Source organism: Lichenostomus cassidix, chromosome 11 (genome assembly GCF_008360975.1).
Source record: "Lichenostomus cassidix isolate B80296 chromosome 11, HeHo_3.0, whole genome shotgun sequence".
In the NCBI taxonomy this organism is placed as follows: Eukaryota; Metazoa; Chordata; class Aves; order Passeriformes; family Meliphagidae; genus Lichenostomus; species Lichenostomus cassidix.
Window position 1 is genome coordinate 11,480,524 of NC_139492.1, and position 14,504 is coordinate 11,495,027.

At 34.6% G+C, this 14,504-nt stretch overlaps 1 long non-coding RNA gene and 1 pseudogene across 1 annotated transcript in view; one reads left to right on the plus strand and one right to left on the minus strand.

Moving 5' to 3' along the window:
• LOC146432307 (uncharacterized) overlaps positions 1-14,504 on the plus strand; it is a 153,952-nt gene that overhangs the window by 2,640 nt on the left and 136,808 nt on the right. The window lies entirely within an intron of this gene.
• On the minus strand, positions 2,713-3,967 carry LOC146432308 (peptidyl-prolyl cis-trans isomerase-like 4 pseudogene; annotated as a pseudogene).

Below are 14,504 nucleotides of genomic sequence, written 5' to 3' on the forward strand. Positions count from 1 at the left end.
TTTTCTGGTTAATTATTTATAAAACAGTTTTCATGTTGTTTTCAGATGTTGAGGTAATTTTTCATTTTTTTTAATGTTATGTTTAAAAGTGATAGAAAGCACATTCTGTATCTCTACAACATTATGTCTTTATTAAACTCAGGAGAAAATATCCAGCTCAGTACCGCTATCTGTGATCCTAGAGATTTCATCTGGGTTGCTGGATTCTTGGCACATGGATATTTAATATATTTGTAAGATGGTAGGTGTGTAGGAGTGCCTACTTGCAACTTTAATCCAGTGTGTTTTGCATAGTTTATAACATTGGTAAGAATACTAGGAACTAGTAAGGATTTAGTCATTTTGGTAGAATAAAATTCAACTGTTTGTAAGTAAAGCTTGACGCAGCGGTAAGTCTCTTGGTACTGGTGATTAATTATTCTGTAGCTTTCTGAAGTACTAAAGTTATTCCTTTTCAAAGCTCTGAAGGAATTAAAAGTTGTGCTTGATGTGGGTATGATAAAGATGCTGACAGGAGTTCATCTTTAGGCTGTGCCAGGCAGGCAATACCGTGCAGCTGGAGATACCACTTTGGATGATTTTTCTTATCTTTTTTTTTTTTTTTTGTCACCATTGCTGGGGTTTCTTTGTTGTTGATTATGTTTAACAGCTATTTTCTTAAAACTAGTGCAAGAAACTTTCATGTGCTATCACACTGAAGAGATTACATGTCACTATAGTCACAAATAAAATGATGCTTAGTGCATACCATCTACTGAGTCACTGAAATATAGCAACAGTTCTCTGTTGTAATTTGAAATAGAAGCATATTGTGGGATCAAAAATACCGAATAAAACTTTACAAAAATACTCATAGGATAGAGAGTATTCTAAACTAAAGGCATATTTTATTTTTGAGGTTCTAGCACATGGAACTGTTGTCAAAGAAATCTGATAAACTTGTTCAAAACTTTTTCTTATCTATTACTTGACCACTTTGGTTTTTCCTATGTATACCAATGCCAGCCAAGATTATTTTTTGTCTCCATACCTTCTGTTTTGTGGTATAGACATGCAGTGATATGCTGTCTATTGGATTTTCAGAGCTCAGAGGATCTTGTGCTGGCTACAGGAGAAGGAGGGCATGCTGGTTTGGTTCCTAGTTTACTGCTCGGGAAAATAGACTGCTCTGAAACTATTTTTTAACCTCAAATATGATAATAGCTTAAATATAAAGTATGGGATACAGTAATTGGAGCTAATTGTAGATACAACAAAGGCATTTGACTGTGAGCTGTTGAGGGGAAGAAAGAGAGAGGGATTCTTCTGACTCCTGATTTTTGCCCTGAAGAAATGAGCTAGCTTTTGCTGAAATTGGGGAGTCTGTCTCTTTCACCAGGCATTGAACTGAGCTCTGACCACACTCAGCTCGGACAGCTCAGAAATAGGATTTCCAAAGTAGCCTGTCCTATTATACTGAAACAGGAGTTCTCCTAACACTGCTTACCTGTTTGTTGCTGGTGTTGCCCAGAGTGCTGTGCCTGCTCCCCAAGCAGGGCAGCTGTTTATCATCAAGCTGTCACAGAGCACGCTGTGGCCAGGACCCCACAGTGGGTACCCAACGTGTGACATTTTTGGTATGCATGTGTACCAGCTAAGGCCTGTACGCACCTCTTGAAACAGGCATCAAGTAAACAAATTAATTTACAGGGAGCAGTCAGAGGTGTGAGCACAATCTGGGTTTCTCATCTATAGAATTCTGCCACCACGGTTTACATGGTGTCACCAGGGAAGGACTGTCAGACTCAGCCCTGTCACTTGTACTCGCACAGTGTGAGGGTGGTGCGTACACAAACAGCTCTGCTAGTGCTGCACAGTTTGCCTTTCATTTTTAAATCAGGTCTATAGTCACTGTTCATAGGTAAACTGCATTAAAAAGTTATCATTTCAGAGGCCTGGATGATCCCATTTTGGGGGGGAAAAGTTGGGGTTTTTGTTGTGTTGATGTAGCAAACAATTGCAGTTAAAGTGAGCTTGGTTGTAGTTTCCTTTAATGTAAAATTAAAAGGGTAAAACAGTAAATTTAAACAATAAACTTGCTAACCTGTCATTTCTCAGAAAGTATTCCAAAGGCTGTTTAATATTTCATAATCTTGTAATGATAACATTCCAAATATTACTTTTCATCTGCTTGCATATCTTGAGCCTGAACAAAATAAAGATACACTCGTCATCAGTTACAGCTATACAATTTTAATGTCTTTATTCATTATAACCCAAAATAAAATAACTATTTCTGTATTTAGCACTTATAAAGGATTAATCTAGGATAGAAGCTGTTATGACATTCTTGCTTAAGAAAAATATTCTTCCTGCATCCAACAACTGCCTAAATTTCCTCTCAAAAGAGGTTGTCTCGAAGCCCGTGGTACCAACCAGCAGATGGTGCTGTGCAGCATCTTATGGCTCCTCAGAGCAACTGAAGTCATTTTTGAACCAGAAAACTACTTAAAAGTTTCTAGTGCAATTCCTGAGCTGAAACAAATGTTTGTGGAATTAAGTAGTGATTTCCTTTAAGTCTGGGGGACTATTTTAGTGGGTATTTTAGTCGTTAGATGTTAATATATGCCATATACTGTTTTGTTCTTTTCCTGATGAAATCAGGGGTACCCAAGCACACTTAAAACAACTGTAACTGTTTATTTTAGTTCCCTTCTATCTTTTCCTTGTCCTTCATCTGTATTTGGACCTCTCTTGGTCTTTTGATTTCTTAGGACTTCTGCTTTTGTCTGCTTTTTCATCCCAGTCTCTTACTCACACATCGTCTCTATATCTGTCTTTTTGTCTACTGTAAATGTAATCTCTCTCCTGAGAATGGCTGCAGCTCCAATGCCTGTCTTCTCACTCTTGGCCCTCTCCCTACAGCATTCTTCATGGTTTTGGTCAGAATCCTTGGATTTTTTTGGTCCTCTTCTAGTCATCTTCATAGTGGTGGTACTTTTTCTTCTTTTGCTTTTTAGCCAAGTGTAACTGACTCGTGTGAAACTCTTTTACATCCTCATCCAGCACGGGGTCATACTTGGCATCTTGCTTTGGTTTTACCTTCTCTTTCAGAGCAAGTTCTGAAGTTTTGTCACGTTCATTCTCATAGTCTTTGAAATCTTCCTTGGTATATCACCCACCTCTTGCCTTCCATTTAATCTTTGCAACAGACTGGCTAAAATCCACATATATCCATCTGTCATCTATCAGCACATTGTCCATTTTGAAGTAGCCTTTTTCACAGTCTTCCTCCTTTTCAAGCTCAAAGAAAGCAAAACAAAGAGATTCACCAGTCTTCCAGTCTCAGATCACTTCACAGCTTTAATGGGACCAAATTGTGAAAATATTATCCCCAGGTCTTTACCTGTGGCCACAGGATTCAATTTACAAACAAACAGCACATTTTCTGGTGTCTTGATGTCTGCATCTGGTAAATCTCCCACCATTTCCAGAAGAATGGCACAAGTTTTTGCTTGTTTTTCTGCCTGAATTTCTATTTCGTCAGCAGACCATCCCCTCATGTCATCAGTTTCTTCATCTGCTCATATGCTGCCACTATCAAGCTATTCCTTTGTAGGTTCTGGAGAATGATCAGGAGCACACAAGCCAGGAGGATCATCAAATGGATCATCTAAAATTACTGTATGATTTTCCTGATATCTTGATATGGGATAAAATCCCGATCTACAAAGGTTTCATTAATTGTCTTCAATACATCCATGCCTTCTGTCACTTCTCCAAATACTGGATGTACACCATCAAGGTAATCCAGGTTTTCCCCTGTGGTAATGAGAAATTGTGATCCATGCTGATCACTGTCACTGTTAGCCATGAACACAATTCCCTTCTTGTGCTCAATTCCCTGCACCATTTCTGCCTCAAAAAATCTGGTTTGATCACCATACAACTGACAAAATATGGATTCCCCTCCATGGCTGGTTTCCATGTATATTTTCCAACAATAAGTGAATAGAGTATCATCATAAAATCACCCCAAGATGCTGTTCGTGTCATTTAGTAAAGGTTTGAATTTTCTGACAGAATAACTAATAAAACTTTAATATTAAGAGCTAAAATATTTTAGAAGAGAAAAATTCTGGAAACTGTAAGTAAAAACAGCAGCTAACCTTTTATTTATGAAATACAGATGAGGGAAAGTTTGGGTATTTTTTTTCTTTCAGCAATAAACCTTGCTGTGTAAATAGTACAAACCATTTGAAATATTCAATTATATACTGCATATCGAGAGTCTAAAAGCATACAGTAAGGTAATGCAACCCTGACGTATCTTTTGGATTGAAAACTACTTGTAACAAATGAAATTATCTTGTATTTAACTTCAAATTGCTGTGTAGCTGTGCATTGCTCTAAGATTCAGTTTTTTAACAAAAGGGTTAAATGAAAATTCTGATGCAAGAATCAAATATGGAGCACTTGAATAGTAAATAAGATTGTTCCAAGGTTTCAATTTGTTGTATTAGTCAGTGACAAGTACTACATTTTTAATGCATGCCATAAGATTAGTCTACCCAAAGTAAACAAGCAGTAGTCTGTGTGCATCTCCAGCAATTGGTTCGGGGTATATGTATGCAGCTTTGTTTCTGATAATGGATTCAAGTTCAACATAAATAAAAACAGTGTACATTAAGGAGGATAAATATCTAATTGCCATAATCTGCATCTAGAATTGAATGGATGTAAACATGCTAACCACAGAAGACAATTCCTCAGAACAGAAAGTAGCTAGCTGGATGATTATTTGCAAAATATCTGTGCTCCTTTTGTTTATTAGGTCTTTCCTCTTTAAAGATGGAAACGAAAATTTTTGAAACACCTTTTAAAAATCATAACATTTGAAGTTTTTAAATATGACATGAAATTATATTACATGGTTTATATACATTTTCTGGCACTGCAGTAAAATGCATCCTTTCTAGGTTGAAAGATTGGTAGACTGCTAGAAGTTTTGATATAATTTAAAATAGTTTTTTACACAGAACTCAGTTTAAACTCAGGGATTATATTGCTTTTTATCTCAACACTTTAAAGAATGAAGTAATAATTTTGTCAGTGTGCATGAACAAGATAGAAATAGTATTTTATATTTTTTTGGTTATAAGCAATGTTTAAAAATGTACTGTACTTGTTTGATTTGAAAAGGAATGCAGAGTATTTGCTTTCAAATTGCACAGTATAGGCCCAGCAGAATTGTGTTTCTGACGAACATCCTGGTTATTGAAAATTGCATCTAACAGAATTCAAAACTGTTAATACTGGGGTTAGAAGTTTGAGGTAAATACCTTGGCTTAGAAAACGACTGGGAAAATACGACTGATTTGAATAACACAAATTGCTTTCCAAAGAGCCAGGGTTTGTTGTTTTTGACAACTGGACAATATACTTAAGGAGCTGCATTCACCTGTTTACTTACTAAAAAAAAAAAACCAAAACCCCTCTCTTTAACAGATTTTTTTCCCACTACTTTTTGAATGTTTGTTTATGCTGAAGTATATTTGACTTTTGATAAATATAATTAGATATACTTCTACCTTCTAAAAATCTAGGAGTCGCAGATTTACATTGAAATTAAATGGCTTGTGTATTAAAAAAAGATAGATGTGATAAGAAAAATGTTATTTGTATTGATAAATTACAAAAGATGAGGCTGAATTTGAAAACAGAGTTAAGCGCTGTGACAATGTTCAGATGTGTCAGGGCTTTAATTGGCTCTTACAAAGCTGATAATTTTTTTAAATAAAATCTATTATCTTAACAGACATTTCAGAATTTAAAGCCTCTTTGAAATTACTGTAAAATTGTGATATTTATCATAAGTGTTAGCAGTTTTAAAACTTCTAAAACAAAATTGGGATAACTACTTGTAGTTAAATTATTTTTGTCAGCTATATTTTTGTATAATTTCTGTGTAAGTAATGATTTTTAAAAAATATTGGTAGGTTTTCAGTGTTATTGCTCTGGAATTATTGGGTGAAAAATTCCAAGTTAGGACCTTAGAATCACATTCAAGATTGTAGTAATATAGGTCAAAATGTAGTAATACTCATCCAAATGTATTTCCAGTATACTAATAGGCTCCTGCTATCACTGAATTGTGAAAATATACTTACTCCCCACAGAAAATTAAAATTGTCCACTGGGACTGTTAAATCTTGTAATGATTCCATTACATTTGTAAATAACAGATATGTTTCTAGTGTTTCTTGTAGGGGAAAGTAAGTTATTTTTTCTTTACATAAGGCAAACTTTTTAGTTTGATCTTTGAAACATTACAATTTTAGGAATATGTATGATTTGCTTGTAAATGTAAATAATAAATTTTGCCATAAAGTGAAGTCTCGTTTCTTCAGGTATTTCTATTTAATATCCTGGAAATGAATATTGAAATTACTAAATTGCTTGTCTTGAACTCCTCGCATTACTACACTTCATCTCACTTCATCATTTAATTTGTATGGTTTCCAAATCTACGTGATTATCATCTATTAGTACCCTTGGTGACAGAGGGCAGGACACTGTTGTATCAGAGTTAATAAAGCAGAAACACAAGCCTAATTACTATGGGAGGTAAGCCATGCTGGCAAGATTTACCTTTCACATAAGGCCTGGATGTGGTTAATACTTACAAATAAAGATGGATAGATAGGCATCTGTGTCTCTGTGTTTCTGGCTTATGTTCACATAATTCATTTTTGTATTACACTTTTTGTTATATTCTCCTATTCTTTTTTTTTGTAGGCTTCTCTGAATATATTACTATAATCGTTCTCAGATGCTTTATGTTCAATTTTGAAAACTTAGCTATACATGGAAGCTTTCATTTGAGTTAAATGATTATGCAAATAATGTGTAGATGCTCTCAGGCATTGCTTCTACCTCTGCAAATTTATATCAAAAAGTGTATGTTGTATATATTAATTTCAGATTTATTCAACATAGTCTTTGCATAACAAACTGAAAACACTTGTCATGGTAGTATTAAATATAATGCATACAGAATATTAAACATTATTTTGTATGGAATTTTAATACAGGGGTCTGTATTTGTATATGTTGGTATGCAACTATGTGCATGCACATATACATAGAGAAATCAGTGCCAAAAAACTTATTTTGCTGCCACTGTCTTATTACTCACCACAGAAATATAGTCTTGATCCACAGTTCTTATAAATCATAGTGATTTTAAAGATGAAATGGCTTAACTCTACACTTCAAATCTCTACAAGTAATCCACTTATTTTAAAGATACATAAATTTCACACATGCAAATATAGCTGTATTTAATTTGCTGGATATTATGTCTGTCTGGAAACTTTTAAGGGTGTTTCCAAGTGGTATTTATGATAATTTTGTTCTGAAGTGATGCAGTCTTTATTCAATAAAAATAAATACACACAAATTTTTGTGCCATGAGACTGAAAAATGTTACAGTAGTTTATACAGGACTTTGTATAAAATGTTTTATTGATTGACTCTATGTCAATTTTAATTTAAGCTTTATGATTCAATCTGTGTCTATTTTTAATTTAAGTGGATTACATTCCGTAAAGATCCTTTTACTGTATTGACTTGGATGTACCATATTATTAGGTACTATGAGTTCAGCTTCTACAAATCTGTTAATACATAAAACCATAAGAAGCCTCTTATGTTCAAACCAGGTTAGAGTGAAGACATCAGATTAATATTTGATCATGTAGAAGTGCCCTTAATCAGATTTACTTATTTCTCAGAGTGTTTCTGCAATTATCATAATTGTTGTGGTAAATATGTTTGTCTTTATATCTGGCTTTGGGCATAATCTTCTCTCTTGAAACCCTCTCATTGTGGGACTTGGATTCCTGCACAAAACCCAATTAATATTAAGATGACAGTCCCTGATGAGTTCCCAAGGAGCCAGCAGCTGAGCAGACTCTGTAACGTTCTTAAGTACAGACTACTTGAATGATCAAGAGCATCTGAGGGAGACATACAATTCAATAATCCCTTTCTCAGGAAAGTCAAGAGTCCTGTGAGATAAGAGTGAAATCAAAGGAACACATCAGAAAGAAAATGACTGGTATAGTCTTGTAGTGTCTCTATTAAAATGCAAAAGTTATGGATTTTTTTAGGGGTGATGGGAACCTTTTCTGTTTTATTGATTTCTTTTTATAGTTTGATGATTTCTCTAAGATTATCTTAAAAGCTTAAAGAAAAAAGAGACTTCATCAAAAGGTATTCTGTGTGACAGGCGCATACATACTTTGTGTTTCCATTATATTAATTAATACAGCACATTTCAGTGCTTCTAAGTTTTGAGGCTTAAACTTATGCACTTTACGTACATGGTACATTCATCACAGTTGTTTTTTCTGATGGTGACCCACAAATGATAAACAAGCCACATCTGTCTCACCCTGCAAGAATTGTTTCTTGAAAATACAGTTGTAGAAAAGCAATACTGTTTACTGGTTTTTGTCTGCATCAAAATGGCAACAGCTGCTCTTTTCTGCTACCCTCTTCTGTGATATAATATCAACAACTAAATTTACTCTCTGACGATAGTGGGCTAACCTATTGATTTGTAATCAGAAATTGGTTTCCTGTCACTTTAAAAGGGAAGCACTAAGGGGCAGTAAAAACAAGCTTGTCTGTTCTGGATGAAGCTCTGGTTCAGGCTCCATGCTGTACATGTTCGTATTTTAAAGAGTTCACTTTTTTTTTTTTTTTTTTTTTAAGAAGATGCTTCAGTTAATCTAAAAAGACCTATTACTTTTTAGCTCATGATATTGTGCAGGGTTTGTGTGTTTGAATTGCTCTTGAATTCCTTCTTATCTCTGTAATCATATCCATAATTAAGGGTTTTTTTTCTAATGATTATATGGCTGAAGCTGGTATTTCTAGAGGTAAAAAAACACAAACCATGCAAAACATCTCAATGCTGGTAAGTGTTCTTTCACTATAGATTTACATCTTTAACAAAGTTTCATTATCTGAAACTTGTTAGTCAGTAAGATAGTAAATGTTACTAAGTGATCAAAAATGCTCTTCTATATCTTTGTTAGTGTTGCTGCATTTTCCCTTAAGTTTGTCTTGTGTATTTCACTGAATAGATTTATTCAAGTAGTTACATAAAGATTTGTTTCAAAACCAGTAGGACTGTAACAGAATGCAGCAAAGGCGCTTTCTAAATGCACATTTTTAAGTCTTATTCTCTGTTTTTAGTTCCCTTTATTGTATATTATGGTAAACTTTGCCGCTGAGGACATTATCCTAAGAAAGTCTAATATTACACTAGAAGTATGACCTGCCAACATAAGCATTTTTGTTCATTTTCCCATGCCAAACTAGACTAAATTATAAAGGATGTGAAATAAAATGTGTCTTCTAGTTTTCTACTGCCTACTTAACATTCAAAATAATCAGAGAAGGAAAAATGAATACTTAAATCATAAATATGTATATGCCTTTTAATCTTTCTAATAAAGGCAAAATAACCCCTTACTTGGTTAAAATCCAACTAAGGAGTCAACATACAAAGGTGGCTGCTGTATAATATGAGACATATCTGTATTATGTGGGCATGTTACTGCTCCACCAGAATCTCTCAATAGTAATTATTATGCCAAGCACCCTGTTGGCACAATTACACTAAAGCTCTAATTAGCAGCAGTAAGATTAGAACCCCTACATGTTAAATCTGTAGAAGCAAAGCTGAGTGAAGGATTTAAAACAGTTTCAAAACATTGTATTGTCTTTATTACAGTCTTTATATTTCAGTAAAGAAGGGTTTTCTATAAAATGCACTTAAAATAATCTGGTCCTGTCACTAAAAATAGGAAAGATAAGGTAATTGCAGTCAAACCTCAGAACTCTGCTTCTATCTAGGTGCTTTATATCTCAAGTGTCAAATCCAGTGAACTCTAGTGGAAGTTACATACTTCAAATCTTTTCCCTCAATGAATTGGTGGAGTTTGGATTGATGAAGGCTTTTCCTGCTGCCTTCAGCTCATTCTTAGCAGCTGCTGAGTGTTCTGTGCTGGAACTGTCTGGCACGTGGCAAGTCTTATGTCACAACTTTATCGGTAGCTAAACATGATCCTTGTTAATTCACACCTCTCTCAGTTTCACTCTTCACCGTTTTCTCTGTGAAGTAATGAAAACACCGAGTTCATTGTCCCACTGTAGCTTTACAGACAGCACACAAACACTGGGCACTGCCAGTCTGAATCTGCTCCCTCACAGGGGACCATCTGAAGCCAACAGAAATTATATCAAAGGTTTGATTCCACTGTTTGAAAGGTTGTGGTCTTACCACCTGCCCAGTAAAAGGAGATCTTAGCAGTTTCAAAATGACTGATGATGCATCCTCATCTAGATTTGGTACCTACTAAATCTGCATTAACAATATCTGCTTCTGTATAATTCTGTGTATACTGTAAGAGCTTTTTCCCCTGATGGTGGATCTTAGACAGAGGATATTCAAGTAATGCATCAGCTGACTCTTAGAATAAGTAGAGACTTACATGCCTAAAGCATTCTGCTTCTGTTTCTCAGTATACTTTGTGTCTGAGGAGAAGCAGCCTGTATTTTCTGGATTCTCTGTATTAGGAACAATTTCTTTAGCTGTGCTGAATTGTAATAATGATTCCCCTCATCAATTTATTTATTCTTATTTATAGCATATGCCAATTTCTCACTGAGAAAATGATTGTATGATTGCTTTGGCTTAATGTTTATTGATTGCATAGTGCCACTACCGTTAATGAAGAAAGCTGGATGCAAAGCTAACTGAACCTGGTGAATATATTCCCACTGGCTCCAGTAAGATTTGAATTATGCCCACAGTAGAGACAGAATTTATTGAGCTCTCCTTAAGCTCCTCCTAAGGGGAAGATGACACTTTTTGTGCTTCTCATCTAGAGAAGTAGAAGAGGTTACTTTAGAGGTAGAGTTATCAGCAAAACAGGAAGGCAAGGACACAGGAATTAATTTTATGAGGAATTTTGCACTTCACCCCTTCATGTTTTAGGATACTGTTTAATACTATTGTACATCTCACTAACTTGATCTGACAAAATAAGCACAAGGAAATATTGGGAGCAAAGGGGTTGCCTGCATTTAAAGGCTTCTCCTCTGTGTTTTTCCCTAGTAGAAGAGGGAGCCTTGCATGACAGTACTACTGTGTTTTGTCAGCCCAAGAAGAGACATTAAGGTATTTTTCTGTATAGCTTCAGGCTGGTTCAGTGATTTGTGCTGCTGCAAAGAGAAGCACAGAGTACAGTCTCCATTACATTGCACTAACTCTGCTCAGACACACTCGTATAATCAATCTAGTTAAATACCTTTCTTTGTAAATGCCTGGATGTTGAGGGCACAGGTGAAAATCATCAGTGCTCCAAAGGTATTGGGTTTTTATATGCATTATTCAGACTTAATTTATATACAGTCATTGTTATCTATAATACGTGGCAGGCTCAAGAGCCTGCTGTCTTAGTTTCAATATTTACCCTGCTTTTAAAAAAAACCATATTTTTAGTCTGAACTTCAGCGAAGAAGGCTTGCAGTGAAAAAGAAAAGTTATTTATGAATAATAAAATAGCTGTCATTAAACACATGTTTTATGATTTTAGTGAATTCAAAAATTGTTAAAGTTCATGTTTCTCTCATTGTTAGTGCTATTAAATGCATATTAGCATGGTCATTTTTGTTTAATGGAAACAAATAACAGTTAATCTTATTGGGAGGTTAAGTGGGTTTACTCTGTAAAGGGCAAATCCCAGATGAATGTTTTCTTTTTTAAAGAATAGCTTTAGTCACTGACAGATGGTCTCTGTCTGAGTCTCCCTGTAGACAGATACAGTTTCTTTTTACACGTTTATGAAAGTTGTAGATACAGATATTCAGTAATATGCTGTTGTGTAGGACAAAGAGCAAGTCTGGTGGATTGATAGGATTAGATTTCAGAACAGTGACATATGGTTGGTTTACCAAAGTGGACAAAATTCGAAAGGACAAAAAAGTATCTACAGTTACAGCTACTCACATAATGGAAGAATTTATATTTGGCCAATTGCTTCTTACAAAAGACAGTATGGTAGCTCTTACTTAACTCTGCTTAGAGTTGGGTATATCATTATTAGGTCCTGATTGTGTGTATTTCTGGCTTTCAGATAACTCTGCAAACAAATTGCCATGTAATCTTAAGTGCAGAAAAGCAGTAATGCCTTAATTTAGACTATTGATAATTTGATTCCTGGTCCTAACCAATCAGATATCAATATCACTTACATGTCTATTGCACATTTGTTTTATAAATGCAACTCAGACCTTCCATAAGCCTGCATGATAAGTCTGCATTTTGCTTACCCTGTATGCTACATGTAAAGTTATAACATCATTATAACCTTAATCAAATAACTATACAACATATTTAGTGGTAATTTGTCACAGTAAAATTATTCATAGATGTCTTGAGTAAGTCCAGTTATATTTATGTGTTATGCCATACCATGTTTTTTGGCAATGGAGTTTGCTAGATTTCATAGATTTACTGTGTCTGCTTTTTTTTATGACTGACATAGCAATAACCAGATTGCAAGGATATTTATGTTGTTTGTGGCTTAGCAAGATAATTAAAGGATATAAATTAATCAAGTGCAATTAATTAGAAACTTTATGTTCACAGCAGTCCTTCTTTGCATGTATAATTTATAGGTATTGATTTCCTAGCTTTCATTAGCCTATGAGATAACAGCAAAAATGCATTAGAGAAGAAAATGTACAATTAGCGTGAGAGTGAACCCTGGCATAATTGATAGATCAGCACATGTTTGGGGCAAATATAAAGCTTTGTTAACTGTCATAATCAGTTAGAATTGATAAGTGGTATTTCACTACATATCTCTCAGCTGATTAATGGTGTTTTTAAAGAGTCCTCTTAATGGGAAGCTGATAGGTTGGTTGAATTTACATTTTAATCAGAGTATTTATGATGGAGGCAGCCATAAGAAATTTATTGGCACAGTGGTAAGGACCTTCCCTGCGGGATTTGGGGAAAGAGAAAGCATTTTAATATGGCTACTCACCTTCCCCTTCTTTGTGTGACCTGGTCAGCACACAAGAAGGGCAAGCCTTTTTGCCATCAGCTAGTAACTGTTATTAGGGGAAATTTCAGTTTTTACTGTGTTAATTAGTAAGGTAAAACAGGGATGAAAACCTACAGAATAATTGCAAGCTTGTTCAGGAAAGAGAAGCTCTGTTATCAACTGTAATCTGTAACAACTACTTGTGGATCCTTACAGTCTGATATGCAGTGTTTTAGTTATAGTTCTGTTTAAGCAAAACATTTCTTTTATACCTGTAGGCCCTTTTACTGTACGAGAACTTTTGATCCAAACTAGTCCCTGTTATCTGTTGAGCAAAAATTTAGAGTTGGGAGGTGTGTTGGAATAGTCTCAGCCAATTTACAAGTGGGGTTTGTGATTCATTGTTCTGGTGTCCTTTGTTAGAACTGTCTATATGCTGTTTAATAAAACCATATTTGTTACTTGCAGATACTTGCTTGAAAATAGAAGCTTTCACATAAAAATAGTTTTAAGTTGTACTTTCTTTTTGAGAATATTTTCTGATTTATGTATATACACATTCTGCTTTAATAAAAATATCTAGCTAATGCATATATTCTTATATTCCCAAGCTTCCCCCCCAGCAAATAAGCAGTTTTTTCTTCCTAGTTAAACTAGTTGTTCAAATGGAGGAGAGCTAGACTCAAAGTATCTTGCTTTACTGTTTTTATTGACATGTCTCAGAAGTTAATAGCCTCATGCATCACATTCTGTCGCGATGAATTCTATTTGATTTTCTTTTGTATACCTGTTCCACAAAACAAGCAATCACTGGGTTTATTTTGTACATAGTACATTAAATAAAGTTTTTTAATTTGGTATTTCAGCTTTTTTCATTTTGTTTTCCACTGCTAAATTAGAGTAGCTGGCCAGTACAAGTAGTGAATAGAATATTAAATATTTGATATAAAAAAGGAAATTACATCTACCTATGAAAAGAAATTAAGGACCTCATGCTTAAAAATTGTAGGTTATTTGCATGTAATTTTGACCATATCAGATAAGAATCTTAGGCCATATGTAGACACATTAGTTTTGTGTTATAAACATCTTAATTATTCGGAGTTCATTAGTTTCCTTTTTCACAACTCAAAATAAATGAAAGTTGGATGAGTTTTGCTATTCAGTAGCAGTAGCTACGCAGCATCACCAAGTGACAGTTTTATAGACAGCATGGTAATGGCTTATTCCTTTAGAAAGCAGGAGACAAAGTGATTATTATATCACTTATTATTTTAATGCAGAAATGAGGGTTTCCTACATTTGTAATTTAGATAGGTTGCCACTTTAATGCAAAGTTGTCTTTTGTGTTGTGTCCTTACTTGCTCAATTTTCATTGTGCCTGTTGCTTTGCAC